We start from the raw sequence: 17,917 nt of genomic DNA, 5'->3' as shown, positions 1-17,917 counted from the left end.
GTGAAGTTCTCCCCAGTTGAGAGGGAGTGCTAAATTTGGAAACTAGGGCCAAACTTCACCTTATATAGCTCATATGAGGCAACTAATATTTTTAATGGATTCCTCTCTCCGAGAGGTGTAGGATTGATCTAAATATCATCCCATTCTGACATGTACAAATGGAATTAGGAATTTATTTTGATTATGGAAAAATTGTCAAGGTCAACGAGCCCTCTAATTTACACCCTCAAGCCCACAACATTGCATATAAATACAAGGAGCCTCCTCCTCATTTTGGCATCTCACTCACACTCATTCTTCTCTCTCTCCTTCGTTGATTGGGTACGAATTTCAGAAGCAAATCTCCACATGTGCGAAGAAGAGAATGGTTTTATGTCCCTACATTGACCAACGTTGACTGAAGTTGCAAGAGGGTTGTTTTGACTTGCGTTGACCAAAGTTGACTTGTTTTGATTGCGGTTTTGTGTGGGGGATCTCTATTTGGGTAGGCCGCATTTTTGGGCATAGAAATTGAGGCTATTTGACCACTGTTTGACCAACATTGGCTACAGAAGGGTTTGTTGTAGTGTTGACTTTCGTTGACAAGGTTTGACTGGACTTTTTGGACTATTTTTTGGGCTGATTTGACTAGATTTTAGAGGTCGAGTTAACCAAGTTGTTTTGGTGGTCAAAATTTGCCCTATTGACTAGTGTTGACTTTTTGGTTAGGGCTTTCTATTACTGATGTTTGACTGGTCAGATTTCACTTTGATTGGGCAAGTGAAAATTGTATATTGTACTCTCTCTTTGCTAAAATTTTGAAGAATTAATAAGAAAATTGAAGTAAAATTGCTCTTAAGCATAGAACATACCACTGTCTTCCACTATTATTGTTTATGTTCTAGCAGCATTTTACTATCATGTTGATGTGATTGCTAAACTGGATATTGATAATGGGTTAACAAGAAAATTGAAGTAAAATTGTTCTTAAGCATAGAACATACCATTGTCATAAAAAATTAACAGAGTTGCACATAGACAACATGCAATACACTTATATTTTCATAACAACGAAGATCATTTCAAATGCAGATTTATACGCATTGACATAATACTTATCCGTCAACTGAAAATAGTCCAATAAAGTGGTGGTACACAAATGATTTTTCAGCCAAATGTAGACATCCATAGCATATATCACCCCCACACTGGGCTGAGGCCACTAAGGCAAAAAGAACTAGGCTACAAAGTCATGTCTCACTCAACTATACCCAACTATTCTCTTGGTTCAGCAAATCTACTCATCAAAAAGCACTCTAGGAAACTCTTCCAACTATCAATGAGTCATGACATTCTCATCCTATGCCCTGAACAACACAAGGAAGATCTTTCCTTTCTCTACTAAATAGTTCCGAGGGAATATTATTCCCTTCTAGTGCCCTTCAATGTAGGTAGAAAGAATCCATTATGTTGAATTCCTTTTAAAAATGACCTATGAGAATAAAACATGGGTTGTCAAGCAGCCAATGAGCAGCAACATCAAGGAAGGAAGAACACTCCTAGATATTTGGACCTCTACTCTCCTACAAGAATCCATCTTTCATCATATGCCTATGAATTCCCTCTTCACAATGATGGTGTTTTGACATTTTCAAATTTGAATCATAGGTAAAGCAGGAAAAGCATTGCGTGCATAACTTGAACAACACTTGCACATGAGAATGATGGTGACCAATCATTAGAAAAATACGAAAAAAACTAAAAAACTTCCTGCATAACTTGGATGCTACTTGTAAATCATAATAATGTTGATTGTGAGAATGAAAAAGGCCCACTCCAATCAAAAAGGAAAGGAACAAATACCTTTGTGGATGGAGAAGAATGACTTTCCAAGGGGATGGTACTCAACCTATGCTTAAATCTTTGCATGAGGTAGACATCCTTAACCCACCTCCACATGCATTCATGATTGGCCTCATTAGTCAAAGATAGTGAATGAGCCTCATTTAAAACACTCTAGCCTATATCCACCTTAACCCTGGATCTATCAAGCACTGAGAGGGATCAATTCTCTCAAGGTGCAAAACTCCTTTTTTACTACAAAACTTGAGGAAAGGTTTGCACCCCAAGAGAATTGATCCCTCTCAGCGGCTGTAGATCCAGGGTTAAGATGGATGTAGGTTGGTTTGATTCGTGCATGATCACACAATGTTTCAATCTAGTTTCAGGTTGGCTTCAGTTGTGCATTCTTGACCCACAATGTATCTACAACGGGGCTCAAGATGCATTTTTTTTCTTTCCTATCCCTTTCCCATCATAGCCCATATACCTTACAAGTTTAAAACCAATTCCTTTAGTATGTTTTTCAAATTCACCAAAATTTTCTTGAGTGAAATCTAAAGAAGGTGAGGTTATCAAAGTAGTCTTGGTCATGGTGTTGGCTTTGATAGTGGTAATGGAAGGTGGCCTTACTTTGAATGCTCTTGGACCATTCCTTGGAGATTTGTTAAGGCCTCTTCCTTCTTTGCCAACTCTTATTGCATTTGACCCATCATTTGAGTGGCCCTATCTTATTACCAGCTATCCAAATAAATGACCTTCTCTCTTAAGCATACAAGTTTAGATTTGTGCTTGTCCCAATCTACCATAATAGTGATGAGGGAGGCATGGGGTCTTGATGGTCTTCAAACTTCTTCTTTATCAATGGAAGTAGTTTGGTAGAGATCCCAAGGTGCTTATCCATCCCTGCCATCGTCTTGTCAAACATCTAAACCTACTCCTTCAAGTGTCCATTCTCTTCTTGAAGCTAACCATTTATGGCCCTTAAGTCTTACACATTTTCTCTAGTTGCTTTACTCATGCCAAGGTATGTAATGTTCTCTTCAATTTTTTGGAAATTGTGTCACATTCAAGGATGCAACTTCTCTGATACCATCTGATCCATAAATGGTATGTCTATGGCCTATATATCTCACCAATATGAGTTATTATTGTCTACAATTTGGAGTTCAACCCTCTTTAATAGCTTACATAACAATAAATTCCTTCACAGTATGTTGTGTGAAGAGAATTATAAAAACCTAAGGAAGAATAATGGTTTGCAACAGAGGGAAGAATCACTTAGAGAGAGAACTCACATCCTGTAGGAGAGCAATGCTCAGACCACAATAAAGGGACAATGTGAAACTTCTGGGGAAAGTTTAATTAACCAATCAAATAAGTAAAGATGCCCATTGATAAGGAAATGACCCACCAAAGTCAACAACATCAACCAATTGGCAAAAGAAACACTCTGACACATAAAATGAGTCATCCAATGATAAGATAAAGCTCAAACTGACTTTTGAGTTGACCAACAATAAAGGAAACATTTAGTGGGTAGATTTGGTGGTTCAACATTGGGAAAAATGCACCGGGCTGAATTGAGACACTCAATAATGGATAAAAATGCTCAAGAACAAGTTTAGATACTCAACAATGGATAAGAATGCCTGAGAATGTCTAAGAACACCTACACAATTAAAAATTCACCCCATAAATTAAAAATTCACCTCATGAAATTGAAAATCTTACCGAACAAATAGGAATTTGTCCCAAGAATTAAAAATTGGCTTCGGGCAGAGCTAAATCGACCTTTTGCTTAGGAGATGAAATTACAGCCTAAATGAATGAGGAAATTCACCCAACAAGTTCAATAAAAACTAGTTGGTAATAAGGAACTTAAATCGAAGTTATTTAAACAATTCAATAGTCAAGAGATGAGAGCCATCAATCTCCTAGAAAAAAAAATGAACAGACTAAAACTTATCTTTATTTATATTCTCCATCTGCACTTGTAAAATGAGACTATGACAAAAATCCATAGAGCTACCATAAGTTTGAGTTCTCACACCATAAAATAACTAGGTATCAAGTTAATATGACATAGAAAAATATTAAACACATGAGAACTTCTCAAAGCAATACACATAGCAATCAATCACCATGAACTCATCAATTTTATCCTAGAAACCCAAATGGGGAAACCAAGTTTGAATGGGGCTCAGTCTATTCCATTTTGGAAAATTTTGGTTATAATGTTGTCCCTCCACTTTGTCCTCCTCTCCTCAGAAAAAAACCACTTGAGGATGAAAAAAATGAAGGAAATTAGGAGCTTTGGGGGTAAGGGAAGGAAAACATCCATGATCCTTCATTTCCCCCTCCTCAACCTTCTCTTCTATTTTTTTAATCTTTAAAGTAATCCACTTTTCTCTCTCATATTCATTTGCCCTATTCACTTTACATTACATCATCTTTTACATGGTTTACTATGCTTCATGAATTGTCGAAATAATCTTGCAGGGACCTTTTCTTACAACCATTCTTGGTTCATATACATTTTGTATAAGAAATGGGTAGATTTGTATTAATATAAGAGTTGCAACCATGCCATACAATGGATTAATACAAAATTAAATATATCAATATTGCTTGCACTTCTTCAAAAAATTCCTAATAGTTCAAAAATGTTGCCTATCAACTAGGTTAAATGCGTTGTCCTAGATATATAGCTATAAAATCTATTGTCTTAGATATATAGCTATAAAATCTACTTTTATAGTTTCTTACATATTGAAAAAGAAAAAATATTGCTTTGTAGTGCATTCAACCCGTTGCACACTTTTTTTCAAAGTTCCAGGAAGCAGATATGCCAAACAAAATTCAAATGATTGGATCATCATTCAGCAGTTTATTGAGTCATTGTAAATCCATTCTACAAATTTATAATGTAAATGATGTTAGTAAGACTGTGTGCATATGTAACAACCTAGGTAAGCCTATTATTTTGGTCATCCTAGGAGGTTTTTCGTCTCACTGATTCATTTGTGTTTCTAAACACGGATGGTCGATAGAGTTTTTCCCTCCAACCTCACCCCAAACCAAGGGTGGAATTTGTCATCGAAGTATTAGGTGAGTCTTAGTATTCTAGTTGAGTCTTATGTAAAAGTGATTTAGGAATAATTTAAGCTAATTGACTAAATTATTTTATTACAAATCACTTGCTCTACTAGATCAAATTGTGTCGCAGAATTGGTATGTAATTTGACAGTCTAAGCCGAACAAGTTGTCAAAATTCGGAAACTCGAATCCTATTGCAACAACTAGAAATAATTCTCCTAATTGTTAACTTAATTTTTAACAAACTATTTATTGTTTGCTATAGTAAATACTAAATCAATCACATTGCAACCTACACAAATAAACTGCGGAAGAAATAAACGCTAAAAGAAATACTAGCACACACAAATAAAATGACACGGTTATTTTTGGACCAATGTCCCCGGAAAAGCCCAACTTCAAAAAAGCAGTGTAGCAGCTGAGGGTTTTATTATTATGCAGTAGTGAAATAATCTGAGTACAACTAGATGCTGAAACTGGCAATCCTAGAGAGAAAAATTGGCAAAAAAAATCTAGTGAGAAATTTCCTCACTCCATAGGCAAATCTGGACTCTAACCTCAGCTCAAATTATGCCATCCAAATTAGATCTATGCAGCTATTGTGTCACCATAGCATAGTCACTTCTACACTCAGATCAAACCAGCTTCTCCTCAAGTCGTTTGGTCTGTTTCTCTCTGGGAAAATGTCTCTCCTCGTCTTTGGAACCTCTGCCTAGCTTTTAGCATTGAAACTCGATTTTTCCCAACAGTTTTGAAATTGCCTCTAGAAGCTACTATGTTGCTTTGCGTCAATGTTATTGTGGCTCACTTTCCTTTCTATAAATGCACTCACTAGAACTAGAATCCTTCCTCTAGTTTCACTGTCCCTGCCCCTCTCTCATTGCTTTGATCTCACAAGCTCTCTATCCGACAACTAACTATTGCTACTCTAGAAATCAATTTGCTCATGAAATTAAACTCTCCAAGTTATTTATCCAAGCCCTATCGAATTCTTCTTAGAATCCTCTGTTGATACTTCAACGACCAAGATTAGATCTTAATCGATGGCTAATATTATCTTGAAGTCGATCCGTGTGAGTTTCTAGAATATTCACACCTTGTCTTAATTAATAATGATTAAATAACCATATTCTCTAAGTTTAGATTTAGGAAATATTTAAAAATCGGTTAATAGTCTAATTGAAACACTTCTAGGTGAAATTTCTAAAAACGATTTATGGATTTTGTAGATCTCTTGTATTCTAGTCTCTCCACAAAATTTTGTGGCTAGAACACATCTGATGCTACAAAAACTAACTCGGGTATTTCCCTTTGAGGGTTGAATTTGTAAAAGTCTTATGTAAAAAATATTTTAGTGTATCGTCCCTCATACTTAAACACCATGGCTAAAATATTAGAGCGTGGAAAAAATAATTAACCCCTTCAAGTGTCAATCAATTATTTTTTCTGGCAAACATAAAATTAATCGTAAGCCAAAAAATTAATTAATTATAGTGAAAATTAAGTTGATAGAGAAATTAAATTCTCCATGTGGAAAAATTCGTGGGCTTTGAAAGAATTAATTTTTGGATGTCCTCCACTAAAATAATATTGGAAATTTCAAGAAAAATTGGGCCCTTGGACCTTGGTGGTTAAGTCAAAATCAAAATTTTAAGGAAATTAGCTCAAAATAATTAATTTTGAATTAATAAAAATATGTATTTAATGGGAAATTCGAAAATTCCTCAAAATAAATATTTTTAACGGCTAAAATTGAAATATCATCAAGGATTTATCAATGGCCAAGATTATTTTGACAATGATCAAGCCAACTAACCGTTATTTTTCCACTTTGAGGATTTATCTACAAAATAGAGTCATTTAAGTCTTAAGCTATCTAATGCATTTTGTTAATTTTGGGTAGCATCGGATGTGATCTAGCCATGAAAATTGTTGGAGAGGCTTAAGCACATGAGATCTCCAAGACCCAAAAATGGTTTGGGGAAATTCCACTCGGTTAGAAAGATATTAAAATAATTAATATTTTTAGTGGGTTCCTAAGTCTAAACTTAGGAAAATTAAAATATTAATAGGTATTAATATAAAACTAGGTGAGAAGGTTCTAAATGACATGGATCAAGCCAAATCTAATCTTAGCTGTTGATTAGGGACTTAATATTGGTCGTTGAAGACTCAACAAGAAAAGTATATGAGGAGGTTTGAGAGTCAGTTGGAGACACACCGAGATTGATTAGTCAGTTCAATTTTCTGGAGCGGGATTTGCTGAGAAAATTTGAACAAGTGATCTGAGTTGGGGAGCCCCAAAGGTTAGCTCAACTGGTCGAGTCCCCGTTGTTAATTACTTCGGTGATCGGGAGGTCACAAGGTCAATTCTCCTTGACGCCCTTGGGGTTAGGCCTTTGTTAGTTTGGCCGACGGGCTTTAAAGATTCCCTTTCAGGTTGATCTACCCAGATTTTTCCAAAGGAAAAAAAATGTGATCTGAGTTGCAGCGAGGGGTAGTGAGTACATAGCATAGAGGCAGAGATAGTGCTAGAGGGCCAACACAGTGACTAAGGAGGCTACGTAGAAGCAGCTAGATACTACATAAAAGCTGAGGGGCCTATGTGGATGACACAGAAGGCTAGAGAGCTGACGCATAGAGGCAGAGGGCTGACGCAGGGGGTTCTAGAGCTACATAGAGGCTAGCAGGGCTAACACAGAGCGTTGGAGAAGCGCCGGAAGGATTTTCGTGGGGCAAACTAGTGCTGAGAAGTTGAATATCTGCTTCCAAGAAGAGGTATTACTGTCATGTAGAAATCTTTGTTGGGTGAGCCAGTTTGGCACCCTAGTTGTACTCAAGAAATCTGCATAATAATAAAACTCTCAAAACTTCTACACCAGTTTTCCCGCATTGGATTTTTTCGGGGACGATTGTCCAAAAATAACATTGTCCTTTATGTGTTTGTCTAGTATTTCAGTTGTTGATCTGTATATGAGTTAAGACTGCATTTGTGTTTATTTTCAGTGTTTATATGAATAAATAACTTGTTAAGGAATAAACATGTAGGTGAAATAAACCAGATAATGCAGTAGGGATTTCTGACATGTCAGACGTGTCAGACTTATAAATTTCAACACATTTGAGTCTCAAGTCATCTAATGTTTGGCTAAGAAATTGTTGCAGAAGAATTGATGTAACACCACAGTCCTATTGGGAACGTTTATTTGAATCATAATAAAGACTTTAGGGTGTATTTCATGGTGTTTAGTGTTCATTGATTTGTGGTATGTGTAATGTCCCTTAATAATAAGTAATAAATAATAATAATAAATAATATAATATAATATAATATTAAAATACAAGAAAATAAATAATAAACAATAAATAAAAAATAGTAATAGTAATAGTAAATAAATAATAAATAATAATAAAATAATAAATAACAATACTAAAGCTCTAAATAAATATAAATAAAAATAAATAGAAAAATAGTAAAAATCAATAAAGCTATCAAAAAGTAAAAACAAGAGAAATAAAACAAAAAAGCAATAAAAATTAGTAAATCTATCAAAAAGTAAAACCAAAAGAAATAAAACAAGAAAGCAGTAAAGTTGCATGTTGACACATGGAGTGTGTGCATGTGGTTTGCCTTGCAATGTTTACTCTATTTAACAGATGGTGAGGAAGATGAGAGACATTCCATGATTCCATGATTCCATCATCCATTATCTTGGGAGAATAGTGTTGTGAGACAAAGGATTCCCTGGCAGTAGTACGTTGATTGAGGGCTTAGGGGTGGCCAGTTGTAGCAAGATTTTGTGCAATTGAGCCTACGGTTGGATGGAGAGTCATCCCCAAGACTTTGTTGTAGTTAGCAGAATTCAACTAGCGTTCAGTCCTAAAATCAGAAGTGAGAAACATTATCGCCATAGGTAAGTTGTCTCTACTCATTTTTTTTAAATTGATGTTAATTAATTGATAAATTGCGTGTTGATTATAAATCGCATGATTAATCTAATTAATTACATGTTTTTATTTTGGGGCTGTTACATATGGTATCAAAGCCTAGGTTCAACTCTTAGGGCCTATAGACATTTTAATGTAGAATACTTCGATCTAAATGATTTATTGAAAAAAAATAAAAATTAAAAAAAAAATTATTACAGTCACATCCTAATGATTCTATCCACTTAAAAAAGGATTATTACAGTCATGCTTTAAAGACATGCTTATGTTATATTTGGACTTCTCATTCAATTCTGTCCAGACACTTCTGCAACCAGGTCTCAGATGGTTTTTCTTTTAGGATAGAAAAGTTGGCTTCATCGTGTAATTCATCCTCCTTTCAAGTAAAAATCTAGATGGTAGTCACAGAGATGCTTCAGATTCTTAATCACATTCCTTGCTATAAGAAGATATAATACTGCTTCTCGAAGTCTTTGCTTCCAGTGATGATTTTGGTCCCTTCCATAAACTATTATCGGTTCTATAGTATAGAGTTGATGCCTGAATTTTGGACAAAGATATATCTCAGAGAGGCTCGGTCTTTAAAAAGGCAAGACTTACTTCATCATCCGTACAGTTATATTTTTTAGAGTTTATGGTTCCTTTCATAGGCATGATCATTTTTACCTTCAAAACACAATGTATACAATGAGCTTTAAATCTTCATGACACACTTTTGTTTATCATTGTTAACTTCACTGACAAATCTTTAGGTAATGTCCCTTAGGTCTACGCACATGTTGCTATTGAGAACTTTTGTAAAATTCAGTGACATAGAAGTTACGGATGCCACCAAAGAAGGTTCATCTTTATCACAGGTTCAGACCCTTGTCACTTTGATCTTTTGAGAATTCTTGGTATAGATTTGTATGCATATGACTTGTCTCCAAACTCTGTCTTCTTGTAGCTTACATAGATTTCAAACTATCCACAAGTAGGACTCTAAGATGACCAAGTTTTTGGCCTTTGACTCAGCCCTAGAACTTCGCATAGGTCACATAATTTCGTGTCTCGGAGCTTCAAAACTTTGCATTATTTCACTTCAGAACTTCGCACTTATTTCACTGAAATAAAGCTTCATAACTTTCACATTTTTGTTATGCCTCAAGATTTCATATTACTTACAGAAAATTGTGTCTCGGTCTTTGTCATAGATAACTTAAATATAATTCTTCCATCGAGTCTCTTCCACAAGAATGAGCTTGTTCTAGTCAAAACTTTGATCATTGGTGTCATAATTCTTTTTGTTGTGGTTACACACTTTATAATGATGTTTGGTCTTGGACCTACTGCACACCTAGGATTACTTCTACCATAATTCACACTTTATACACCAATGTTCACAGAGATATGTCACTGATTTTGTATCAAGCTACCATCGAATTTTTGGATCACTTCACAAGTTTTGATTGATGTTTAAGTATAACAACAGAATCAGAATGCTCCCAAAATCTACCATGGGTGCAATATCATAAAACTTGTCCATAGAGAAAACATGTTGTCATAACTAAGATGCCACAGAAGAAATGCTGCTACAGACCTGTATTGCCTTTAGAGAAAATGTGTTGTTGATGTGCTTCAATAGGTTCTCTTCTATATTGTTCTTACAAAACAGATACTCTTATCATACCATAAGAAATAAGACTGAACACACCTTTTCCTGAGCTCAGATTTTAAACAAAAATACAATGATAGTAATTTGGATCATAGAATATAAGTTTTGGACCTCCTTGAACAAGTGCTCAGATTTTGAATCATGCTACCAGACTTCTGCTAACTGAATTCTCTATTACCGGATTCTCTATTACTGTGACAACTTTCAGAAATAATGAAAATTTTGTGATTATATCCGAAACTTTGAGTAGATCATCTCCAAAGTTATATTTCTAGTTTCAAGAATATTTCTGTGTGTTAAGAAAATCCATAGCCACAGGTCCGAATTTCAAGAACAAGAGTCCCTGTGAAATATCGTGCATCCAAGGAGCAGTATGAAATTTGTCAATAAGGAATTTCCCTGTGGTTTGAATATATATCCATTGAATTATCCATAAGTCATCTACAGGTCTAAATCTTCCTATATCATGATTAGAATCAAGTCCGAAGTTTGAAGGAAGTTAATTCTTGACCAAGATTCCTGTGGTTGATGATCTGAACTGTTCCAAGTTTTATCTGGTTTGAAGTTGTACTAATGATCCTTGGTCCAAATCACAACATATCCAATGAAAGGTTGTGCATGACATTCATGCATGTCATCTTCTAGTTTAAAAATATATGCTTCTGAGTTAAGTTGGATCTTCTAGTTACATGTGAGGATCCGTTGGACATCACTCTACAGCACAGAATTTCATATTGTGATGATCCATCAAAATTATATGTGAATGGAGTGACATATAATTTCAAAAGTCAGTTGGTGAATAAATTTTCTTTTCAGGATTCAAGTACCCTATTAAAACAATAATCATACCTATTTAAAAAAAAAAAAATCTCCATTCCTATAATGCCACCAATATTCTAAAGCTTTATTTTCACAATCATTTGAATTTCGATTTTATGTTGAGACAACCTTCTAAGCTTTATTTGGACATCATTATTATCTTCCAAATCATGTTTTCCATGGTATAAATAATATAATATAATACTATAAAATTAGTGGTTATTGATAATTGTAATAAATAAATTCGAATGAATGGAAAATAAATTGTGTGTAGCTAATTGCATATTCTAAAATCAGGGTATATTCTAGATTTATTTTAGCTTTTGGCATATGAGTAAGTATAAAATTGGAAGTGATGTAAAATAACTTGATCATCGCCACAGGGGAGATCATGGCTCCTAAACGTCGAAGACAAACCCAAAGCAACAATGAGGTGGAAACCCCACCTCTTGCCACTACAAAGATTGGAACCCCAGTTGAGCAAGCTATATTACATTCCCTTGGGAAAATGACAAATATCTTTAAGGATTGGGTCACAAACCAAGGACAAGATCAAGGAAATGATCGAGGTAAAGGAAGGGAGTTGGAACGAAAACAGAGGCAAGACCTAAACTCTCAATTCAATGCCAAATATGGACAAACAACCCTAGATATTATAAAAGAAGTCCAAAAATCCAAATTACTAGAGTTTACGGGTCAAGAAGGGGGTTCAAAAGTAGAAGTGTGGGTAATTGGTGTCAAAAGAGCACTTAGCTTTAAGGCATACACTTCAAGGGAAAAGGCCCAAATATCAATGAGTCTACTAAAAGGAGACTCTCTATTATGGTGGGTAAATGAAGAAATGAAGATGCAAGTCACCCCATCGCAAGTTACTTGGGAAATGTTTGAGGAAGCCTTCCGAAACAGGTGCCTATCAGACGAGTACAAACACCAACAAGTAGGGGCTTTCTATGCAGTGCTACAGAATGGTAGATCTATGAAGGACTATGAAGCTGAATTCTATGCATTGGTCCATCACGTGGACTATATGGCTGATGATAAACGTCAAGCTGAAAGATTCTTGCATGGACTTGATCCCTTGGTCTGAGTGGAAGTCACCATGTGGAAACCCACCACTATGGCAGCAACCACTAGTTTAGCCAAACAAGTCCTGAGGACTATAAATATGAAAAAGTGAATGGTGGTTGATGGAAATACAGGGAAGGAACACCCCCCAACAAGGTTAAATAGACCAGGGGAGCAACCATATGGATTCCAGGGAAGACAAAACAATGTTTCCCGGATCGCTAGTGCAACTTCTGGGCTGCCTCTGGGAGGATGCAGGGGTCAGCCCTACTTGAGAAGAACTAATGGTGGGGGTAGAGGATTTGGTGGCCAAGGACAGGTACAAAGTGAGAATCGAGATCAAGTAGAATGTTGGCAATGTGGAGGTCCACATTATAAAAGGGATTGTCTAAAGTATCAAGTTGGGCTGAGACAACAAGGACATCAAGAAAAAGAAAAAAAACCACAGACCCAACATCAAATTCATACCATTGTAAACCATCATCAGGATGAGCATCAAGCCACCATTTTGGAGTCCGCAAATTTCCAAGGAGGGAGTCCTTCCGGTCAAACCATTCTGTATACTGGACCGCTGGGTTCGTTAACTTAGGAATCATGAGTTTTAGCAAGTCAAGGTCCAGTGGGACCAATATAGCCCAGAGTCAGCTACCTGGGAAGATGCAGATGTTATTTTTAATGATGACTTTCCTTATTTACTTGATTAAAATGTGTGGTGAACTAATTAGGAGTTCTTACTTAGATAAGACAGATACTTTTATGGAGCATCTAAATCATGTTTTATTGTTTAAACTTTATGATACATCTAAATCGTACACTATGATTTCAGTTTAGTTTAATTAACTGTTATGATGTTGAGTATAATGTTACATGAGGTTTCATGATATAATGGTAGGAGGATAATGATGCACATGTGGTTCTTATAGTGATGATGTATCCTTATGATGATGATGATATGCATAGGCATTATGATGTTATGTCGAGGTATATTGACATATTCATTTACTACATGATGATAGGTATTTAATGTTGAATACTCATGATGGATATGATATGCATAACATGGCATAGGAATTATGATGCTATAATATGAGGTTTATTGACATGTGGTTCATTTATTATGTGAAGTCATGATATGCTTTTGATGCAAATATGTTGATGTTATAACTTATGATGGTATTTCATGAGGTGAAGCATGTCATAGTTGCATACAAATTTATGACATGCATGAGCATGCAATTCGTTATTATTCATAATATTGTGATTAACAATGATGAATGTTCTCATGATGACATACAATACTTGGCATGTGGATTATTTTCTATGATACTATGATGGTATAGCTAATGCATTGGTTGCATGTTGAGATGTGGTGATTGATAGGAAATCACAAATGGGCCGAGAGGGCTGGTTTATTTGATGATCTCGTAGGAGCCCATACCTGCGAGGGAGAATATGTAACACCATATGGGCTGGGGACAAACTCAATCAACACTACATATGCCAGTGGTTCCTTTGTCTTGTGTAGCTCTTGATGGATAGCTCTTGAAGGGCTATGGGACCATCTGGAGGAGGCCAAGTGCCTGATGTTCTAGGCTAGGTGCCTGTTATTAGATTGGGATGCCGAAGTTTGGTGGGGGTGTAAGGGCTTCGATGCCTGGGGCTGTGCACCTTAATAGTTGTGGAGGGAGTGGGCCAGCCTTACGAGATGCTCGAGGTCATTGAGTACTGTACCGGATGCCTGCCTTGGGGCAGATGAGGTCTAAGTCAGGCACGAGCCTTGTGACCAGCCTTGGACTAGGATACAGACCGAGGAGGCTTATGCTTGGTTCTGAAAGTGGGAAAAAGGACAGAGATTCCTTGGGATTTCCAGGGTGTTGTGAAACTTTCGATGCCTACTAGTTATACTAGTTCAGCAGAGGGTGTCGGCGAACATGAAGTAATAAATGACAAAATAAAATGTTAAATAATTCAACTTAACTTCGGGATGAAGTTCCTTAAAGTGGGGGAGTATGTAATGTCCCTTAATAATAAATAATAAATAATAGTAATAATAATAATAAATAATAAATAATATAATATAATATTAAAATACAAGAAAATAAATAAAAAATAAAAAATAAAAAATAGTAATAGTAAATTAATAATAAATAACAATACTAAAGCTCTAAATAAATATAAATAAAAATAAACAGAAAAATAGTAAAAATCAGTAAAGTTATCAAAAAGTAAAAACAAAATAAATAAAACAAGAAAGCAGTAAAGTTGCATGTTGACACATGGAGTGTGTGCATGTGGTTTCCCTTCCAATGTTTTCTCTATTTAATAGATGGTGAGGAAGATGAGAGGCATTCAATCATTCCATGATTCCATCATCCATTCTCTTGGGAGAATAGTGTTGTAAGACAAAGGATTCCCTGGTAGTAGTACGTTGATTGAGGGCTTGGGGTGGCCAGTTGTAGCAAGATTTTGTGCAATTGAGCGTACGGTTGGGTGGAGAGTCGTCCCCAAGACTTTGTTGCAGTTAGCATAATTCAATTAGCGTTCAATCCTGAAATCAGAAGTGAGAAACATCATTGCCACAGGTAAGTTGTCTCTACTCATATTTTTTGAAATTGATGTTAATTAGTTGATAAATTGTGTGTTGATTATAAATCGCATGATTAATCTAATTAATTACATGTTTATATTTCAGGGTTGTTATAGTATGTGTTGGGTACAGGCTTTCCTATATCGTGCTTATTAAGTTTAATTTTTTTTTTCATTAGATGGGGATAAAGTCATTCTATTGATATATTCTAGGTTTATCTTAGATGATTTGATTCACCATATGTCTAACAATTTTTCTTGAGAAAAATATATAGTGTTTGCAAGTTCCCCGATACTTGGTCCCCAAGTTCACAAATTGTAGGCATGAACTGACCTTGTTTGGATTCTAGATATTTATATGGTTGATCTAACTTCGCTAAGGCTATAGTGTGCATTAATTTCCCAAAATTTTATTAGCCATTTATTAAAGAAAAACTCCATAAAAAAGAAATAAATAAATAAATCTCAAAATTTCTTTCAAGCATTGTATATTTGTAAATAAATCTGTAAAATTATTTTGTATTTATTTTTGCTAATTGGGGTTTTAAGATTTTTTGTATATATTGAGGTTTTAGGTATTTGTAAATCTATGTGTGCATGTGAGATCAAGTGGAAAAAGCTGGAATAGAGCTAGATCTAGGCCCTTGAGATCAAGTGGAAAAAGTTGGAAGAAATTGAGCAAAATTGTAGATCTGAAGGAGATCAATTTTTCTAAAGTTGGGGTTGCATTTTTCAACCTTCCGAGGCCCAAATCTAGCCCTTCTAGGATCAATGTTAGCCTCTTTCCCCCCTGCATCATCTTTTTAGGGCCTTTCTAGGTTGTTCGTACCCTCTAGGAGCCTCAGCCTACCCTTTTAGCCCTTACGTCAAGGGTTGTATCCCTTTTGAGGGTTGGTTATGAACCTAGCAAGCCTTGGCCCCCCTTCTTTGCCCTAAAGGGCTTGTTGTGGACTTCTAATCTCCTCATGGCCTACTCATAACCCTTTTAGGGCTTCCTCTTACTCCTTTGCCTTTGTCTCCCCTCTTGTGGCCTCTTCTCATCCTCTTTTCAAGCTTTCCCTAGCCTTTTCCCTAAGTTGTTGTCTTTCTTAGGTTGTTTTCCCTTGCCCTTAGCCTTCTTTTGCCCTAATTTTTGCATTATCCATTTCTAATTTTTTGGGATTAAGTAGTTGGTGCATTTTGCAGAATTTTGGGCTCAAAAACTTTTGTTTGCATGTGGCAGCTTCATTGGAGAAATTTAGGCAAAGTTGGGCAAGTAATCTACAAGGCCTTGAGCCTAGGGTTTTCTCTCTAAACCCTATTCTCTCACTGTTTTACTACAACTATAAATTTATCTTCATAACAGTGATATAAGTGCCCTAAAAACACATCTAGTTGGTCAAAACACTTTAAAATTGCATAATACAATTTCCCTAAAATTTTGGCCACTGTGCATTGAAGATCTAGCCTAGATTTACATTTTAGCTGGTTGGAATATCACTTCATAACTAAATAAATAGATATGATATTTTCTTAATATCACACTTAAAAGGGCCCAAAAATCAATTTTTCTGTTTGGCTTTTTTTTTTTCCAAGTTTTGGGTAGCTTTGGCACTTGTTGTAGCATTGATAGCTCACTATTTACATATTTTCCTACTGCTGTAATTAACATTTCAGATCTGATATAACTGTGGTAATCTCATCATAAGAACATTGAATACATCTAAATTATTGAGTTGGAAAAGTTGATTTGATAGTTGGGTTTCTCTTTCTTACATTGTGCAAGCATATGCATCTTGAAATTAGCATCTAAGGAAATTTTATTCATTGCTGTCATAAATTTCTTATTGTTGTCATATCATTCACTTATTTCTCATTAAGAGGTCATTGGAACATAAATTGCATAAGTGATTTCATAGTTTTACATCTCATTGTTCCTTGTTGCTATCATGGATATTGTGGAAGTAGCTAACACTATGTTTTCCTTGTGAGTTTATATGTTATAAAGTTCATATTTCACATCTAATAAGCTCACTCACTAAAGCACACTAATCATAACTTTCCTTGGTATTGAGTATCTTTGGGCATTTGAAATCTAATTGGCATTGGAATATCTTGAGTGATTGTGAATGGCATCTTGTGTTGATAATTATTGGCTAATTAATAAGTGGATAAGTGTTTCAAGTTCCTTAAATTGATATCATTGATTAAATATCTTGTGGATTGATTTATTATTGGCACTTCCTTAGTTGTGAGATTGCTTATAACACATGATAAGTACTCTTGTTGTTAAAGATTCATCATAACTTGAAGTACTTAAACATTACGCTAATCTCAAACTAAGGATTTCACTCGTTATCATTGCATAAGCATTCTAGGCTTAGCTTGCATTAAAAATTTACCTCCAAGCATAAGCTTGCTTGATAGACTCCTAGGAAAACCTTTTCTCATCTAGCTTGATGGATTCAACCCTTCTTAGTCGTTAACACAGTAACCCTGCAGTCATTAGAGACACAGTCTTTACAACGCCGGAGGCACCAAGTGGTTGGAACACAGGGGGAGGTATCATTAATCTAGCCTTTGCTTGTTTCCCATTCGCTTCCATCCCACAACCTACTATGAATACTATTCTCAAAACAGGTGGGAGAAAGGTTCCATCTAGACTAGTCATATAATCTAAAACTAACCAATATCCTTGCATCACACTTAGATTTTAGGACTTTCATTTCATATAGGTTAGTTAATCATCCAAGCAGTAGCTGTCCATCCAGTTACTTGTCTTTAATTTGTAACAAGTAATAAAGTTTGACTCCATAAGGCACTGGTATCAATTCTAAATCTAATCGAATCCTTAATCTTATTGAATTTTACCAAGCAGCTAGGCCACTCAACTGTGTCTCCCAAACAAACTGGTTCCCAACTTGTTTTCCATCATCTCATTTCCATAGG

The sequence above is a fragment of the Pinus tabuliformis genome, chromosome 6 (genome assembly GCF_031772625.1).
Source record: "Pinus tabuliformis cultivar Carrire ecotype Pingquan chromosome 6, CPIR1, whole genome shotgun sequence".
Classification (NCBI taxonomy): Eukaryota; Viridiplantae; Streptophyta; class Pinopsida; order Pinales; family Pinaceae; genus Pinus; species Pinus tabuliformis.
Note: the sequence above shows the minus strand (reverse complement) of the source record.